At 38.8% G+C, this 6,338-nt stretch overlaps 1 pseudogene; it reads right to left on the reverse strand.

Moving 5' to 3' along the window:
- Nucleotides 1-4,992: 4,992 nt before the first annotated feature.
- Nucleotides 4,993-5,559, reverse strand: LOC133253898 (small ribosomal subunit protein eS25-like; annotated as a pseudogene).
- Nucleotides 5,560-6,338: the final 779 nt, after the last annotated feature.

Consider the following 6,338-nt stretch of genomic DNA (forward strand, 5'->3'; position numbering starts at 1 on the left):
CAACCCTGGGATTTCTTTGGAAGGAATTATGCTAAAGCTGAAACTCCAGTACTTCGGCCACCTCATGTGAAGAGTTGACTCATTGGAAAAGACTCTGATGCTGGGAGGGATTGGGGGCAAGAGGAGAAGGGGACGACAGAGGATGAGATGGGTGGATGGCATCACTGACTCAATAGACGTGAGTCTGAGTGAACTCCGGGAGTTGCTGATGGACAGGGAGGCCTTGTGTGCTGCCATTCATGGGGTCGCAAAGAGTCGGACACAATGAGCGACTGATCTGATCTGATCTGATCTCCTATATATGTTAAGCACACACATGCTTTTTGCTTGTCTGTATCCTACATATGTTACGTTTATGTCTTACTTCCTCTAGTTTTGAGTTTTTCCAAAATTTTTATCACAATCCAGTATACACACACTATGTATTACAATGGCACCCCACTCCAGTACTCTTGCCTGGAAAATCCCATGGACGCAGGAGCCTGGTGGGCTGCTGTCCATGGGGTCGCTAGGAGTCGGACACGACTGAACGACTTCACTTTGACTTTTCACTTTCATGCATTGGAGGAGGAAATGGCAACCCACTCCAGTGTTCTTGCCTGGAGAATCCCATGGACAGAGGAGCCTGGCCGGCTGCTGTCTATGGGGTCGCACAGAGTCGGACACGACTGAAGCAACTTAGCAGCAGTAGCAGCATGTCCCAGGCACTGCTCTAAGTACCTTAAAAATACTAACCTCTGAATCCTCACAATCCTATGTGGTAGAAACTATTATTCTCACTTTACAGATGAGGACACTGAGAGTCAAAAGTGTATTCCCCAAAGTCAATGCTGGTAAGCAGCAGAGCTCACTATGAACTCAGGCTTGGATTGTACTCTGGTCTGGTCTATTCTCTTATTTCTTTACACAAATGTTAAGATCTACTAAGTTCCTTAAATGTCATGAAAGACACTAATATATCTCTCTATCCCTACCATCACTATAGTCTGATTTTGTTGTTGTTCAGTCGCTCAGTTGTGTTTGATTCTTTGTGACCCCGGGGACTGCAGCACATAAGACTTCCCTGTCCATCACCAACTCCTGGAGCTTGATCAAACTCATGTCCATTGAGTTGGTGATGCCATCCAACCATCTCATCCTCTGTTGTCCCCTTCTCCTGCCTTCAATCTTTCCCAGCATCAGGGTCTTTTCTAATGAGTTGGCTCTTTGTATCAGGTGCCAAAGTACTGGAGCTTCATCATCAGTCCCAATAAATATTCAGGAATGATTTCATTTAGGATTGCCTGGTTGGATCTCCTTGCAGTCCAAGGGACTCTCAAGAGTCTTCTCCAATACCATAGTTAAAAATCATCAATTCTTCAGTGCTTAACCTTCTTATGGTCCAACTCTCACATTCATACGTGACTACTGGGAAAATCATAGCTTTGATTATACGGACCTTTGTTGGCAAAATAATGTCTCTGCTTTATAATATGCTGTCTAGGTTGGTCATAGCTTTTCTTCTAAGAAGCAAGTGTCTTTTCATTTCACGGCTGCAGTCACCATCTGTGGTGATTTTGGAGCCCAAGAAAATAAAGTCTGTCACTGTTTCCATTGTTTGCCCATCTATTTGCCATGAAGTGATAGGACCATGATCTTAGTTTTTTGGATGCTGAGTTTTAAGCCAGCTTTTTCACTCTCTTCTTTCACCTTCATCAAGAGGCTCTTTAGTTTCTCTTCACTTTCTGCCATAAGGGTGGTGTCATCTGCATACTGAAGTTATTGACATTTTTCCCGGCAATCTTGATGATGGCCAGCTCAGCATTTCATGTGATGTATTCTGCATAGAAGTTAAATAAGCAGGGTGACAGTATACAGCCTTATCATACTCCTTTCCCAATTTGGAACCAGTCTGTTGTTCCTTGTCCAGTTCCAACTATTATTTCTTGACCTGCATATAGGTTTCTCAGAAGGCTGGTGTGGTGGTCTGGTATTCCCATCTCTATTAGAATTTTCCACAGTTTGTTGTGATCCACAATCAAAGGCTTTAGCGTAGTCAATAAGGCAGAAGTAGATGTTTTTCTGGAATTCTCTTGCTTTTCCATGATCCAACGGATGTTGGCAATTTGATTTCTGGTTCCTCTGCCTTTTCTAAATCCAGTTTGAACATCTGTAAGTTCTCGGTTAATGCACTGTTGAAACCTAGCTTGGAGCGTTTTCAGCATTACTTTGCTAGCATGTGAAATGAGCGCAATTGTGTGGTAGTTTGAACATTTTTTGGTGTTGCATTTCTACTATAGTCTGATAGCACACAGTAATTTGTCTATATTTCTAACTTGCCATTGTCCAAACTGTTATTATTTATCTTTGTGGATATTTAATAAGGTGACTCTAGTAAACTGTGTAATCTATACTCTGGGTAATCTATCAGTGTCACTTGTTAAGAGGCTATCTTTTCCAGACTTCAAGGCCAGAATGCACCCTGTAGATGAGGGAGATGCTTATCTTAAGGGGAATGGTTATGTCCACTGTCAGTCATTCTGAAGAGGGCTTAATACTGAGGCTGAGGATGAAACCTCAGAGTGAAAGTTCTTAGTTTAGGATGGGGGTGTGGATACTTCCTCTTTTTGAGCTAGGGAGGTATTTGATCTTGACTCTCTGAGACTTGAATAAGTTTGGAGTGGGTCTTGGGAGGAGGAAAGGAGCTCTCTCTTGCTCTGTTGGTGGCCATTGGAAATGAAATAGGGAATCAGACACTGAGAGACTGGGGTTGGATGTTATTTTAGTAGTATTCATATGAATGAATTGATTTATCAGGGAAATTTTTCCTTGTTCAACTGTATGATCATTTTAGAAAAGGGAAATGTGTAATATATGACATTATGTAATATATGATTTATAATCCATGCTGTTCAGAATATTCCAGTCTCTTAATCTAAAAGTAAAATTATTGCTCCTTTTGTGGATAATTCTTTTTTGGGTCACCCTGTTTTGGGGAACTCATGATGTTGGGAACCTCAAGAAGCTGAATATAGAGACACACAAACATAGAAATGAAACTTATGATTAACAAAGGGGAAAAGGGGGATTAGGAATATGGGTAACAGATACAAATGACTATGCATAAAATAGATTAACAGCAAGGATTTACTCTATAGCAAGGGAAATTATATTCAAAATCTTGTAATAACCTGTAATGGAAAATAACCTGAAAAAAATATGTAAAACTGAATGACTTTACTGTGTATCTAAAACTAACACAATATCGTCAATCAACTATATTTAAATTAAAAAAGATAGATTCACCTTTTGAAACAGAAACCGGCAAAGATCAATATTTAAGCCATGCCATCAGCCAAGTGGTTTGGTGTTTGTTGCTGACCATTAGAGTATATTCACTGCATCCCATCATGGAGACTAGAACATTTATCAAATACATTTCAAGTGACTAGCCTATTTGTAAATAAGATTAGAATTTATGTGATTATAAAAATGCAAGTTGCGACTGCTTACTAGAACGATGACAAATATGATGGTAGCAGTGGTGCTTTGTAAAATTCAATTCTAAGGGAAATGAAGGGTGAAAAATTACTGTGGTAGTGTGTATATCGGTTATTTATTCTTTTATTGCTAAAGAGTATTCTATTGTATGGATGCAGCACAATTTGTTTCTGCCCTTACAAGTTAAAGGACCTTGGATTGTTTACAGTTTTTCAGTGATCATGAAAAAAAAAACAAAACTGCTATAATGCTTTGTTTTTATGTGGACATACATTTTCACTTTTAAGGAATAAGTACATAGGAGTGGGAGTGTGGGAATGCATGGTGAGTGTATGTTTAGCTTTACGATAAACTGGCAAACAATTTTCCAAAGTGGCTGCACCACTTTGCCTTCCTATCAGCAATGTATGAGGGAGTTCTAGTTGCTCTGTGTCTTCAATCCTTACCGGCACTTGGTTTTCTCAGTTTTACAAAGTTTAGCTATTCTAATAGATGTGTAATGGTATCTCATTGTGGTTTTAATTTTCATTTCCCTAATGATAAAGGATTTTGAACACTTTTTGTGCTTATCCTCCAACCATATGTTTTCTTTGATAAACTGTTCAAATGTTGTGCCCATTTGAAACATTGGTTGTTTGTTTTCTTATTATTGAGTTCTGGGAATTCTTTTTTTTTTTCAATTAAAAAAACATCATTTTTATTGATTAAAAACATCATTTTTCATTATAAAAACTTTGCAATTCATATAGAAAGTTTTGACTCATGCAGTTAAGGACTATCATAACTTAAAAAGTATACAAAAAAGAAGTATGAATAAAATAAGCTGGATTATTGATTCCAGAGGCATATTATTTTCTCTTATTGAAACACTAATTTAGTTTATTATTTTTCCCTGCTTCTTTCCTATATGTCACAATAAGACTAGAAACTATATTTGTTTTCTTTAAGCTCTGCCTACTGAGTCTGATTATCTTTTTTTTTTTATTTATTTTAATTGGAGGTTAATTACTTTACAATATTGTATTGGTTTTGCCATGCTGCTGCTGCTGCTAAGGCACTTCAGTTGTGTCCGACTCTGTGCGACCCCATAGATGGCAGCCCACTAGGCTCCTCTGTCCCTGGGATTCTCCAGGCAAGAATACTGGAGTGGGTTGCCATTTCCTTCTCCAGTGCATGAAAGTGAAAAGTGAAAGTGAAGTCACTCAGTTATGCCCGACTCTTATCGACACTGTGGTCTGGAGCCCACCAGGCTCCTCCCTCCATGGGATTTTCCAGGCAAGAGTACTGAAGTGGGGTGCCATTGCCTTCTCCTGGTTTTGCCATACATCAACATGAATCCGGCACAGGTATACACGTGTTCCCCATCCCAAGTACAGGGAAGGAGGAGGGAGTTCTGGGAATTCTTTACAAATTCTAGATTCAGGTTCGTTAGCAGAAGTGCATTGCAGGTATTTTCATCCTGTCTGTGGCTTGTGCTTTACTTTTTCAAACAGTGTCTTTTATTTTATTTTACTTTGATTTAATAAAGTTTTATTTTTCAAAACGTACAGCTGGTGGGACCTGTTTAAAAAAAGAAAAAAAAATCAAATCAGAACTACAGACCCTTGTGAAGGGGATGTGTACTTCGTATAGGAGCCCCAGGTTCACGAATCTTCACCAGCAGCTGGGGCATCTCCACCCTTGGTGTTTCTGGTGTAAATCACTTGAGCTCTGTGCTTTGAAACCAGTTTAATAAGTCCTTTACTAAGGAGTTCCTGAAGGGCTGCTCTGGCCAGGGAACCACGAATCTTCGGTCTCTCAGAGACGACAGCTGAAGTTATAAGCGTATAGTTGGGAACTTCTTTACAGAGTTTGTCATATGTTGCTTTGTCAAACAAGACTAGCTTATTGAGTTTGTCCCGAACTTTGCCTTTGAACCACTTCTTCTTTTTGGCCTTGCCCCCAGATTTGTTCACTGGATCTTTGTCTTTCTTGGCCGACTTTCTGGCATCTTTCTTCTACTTGTCGTCCTTGGGCGGCATAGCGAAGCCCGGAGAGCAGCTGCAACCACTGCAGCCTCGCTAAGATGTTGGACAAAGAGGAAACAGTGTCTTTTAAACATGGATGAAGTCCAATTTATTGATTTCCTTTTATGAATCATTCTTTTTGTGTTTCTTGTTAGAAATCATTGTGGGTCCCAAAGTCACAGAAGATGTATCCTATTTTTTTCTAGGAGTTTAATAGTTTTTAGATTTTTAAGTTTATGATCTCTCACGAGTTTAATTTTCGTCTGTGGTGCTAGGTGTGGGTTAGAGTTCTTTTTTTTTTTTTTTTTGGCATGTGGATGTTCTATCACCATTTGTTCAAAAGGCTAAGCTTTTCTGTGCAGTTGCCTTGGTACCTTTGTTGAAAGTGAACTGATCCTCTATGTAGATCTATTTAAGGACTCAATCCTGTTCCATTAATCTATATGTTTATATTTGGCCAGTACTACACTATCTTGATTACTATAACTTATAGTATATCTTGAAATCAGGTTGTGTGTGTCCTCTAGCTGTTTTTAAGATTATTCTATTCCAGATCTTTTTCAGTTGTATATTGATTAAGTTATGGCTTCTGATCATCAAGTCTCTCACCTTTAAAAATAAGTATGATAATCATATCTACACCACAGAGTTATTAGAAAGGTTTCATTTTTGTAAATCATTTAGTAAGGTGTCTGGCACATGTTAATCTGTTGATGACTGTTAGTTCTTATTTTTTTTATTTTCATTCTCTAATTTGCAAGACAGCTTTTCTGCTGTCTCATCTGAAAGCTGGATTTTACTGTATTCCTGACACACATACACGCATGTGTGCTTAGTTGCTTAGTTGTATCC

The sequence above is a fragment of the Bos javanicus genome, chromosome 9, assembly GCF_032452875.1.
Source record: "Bos javanicus breed banteng chromosome 9, ARS-OSU_banteng_1.0, whole genome shotgun sequence".
NCBI classification, from domain to species: Eukaryota; Metazoa; Chordata; class Mammalia; order Artiodactyla; family Bovidae; genus Bos; species Bos javanicus.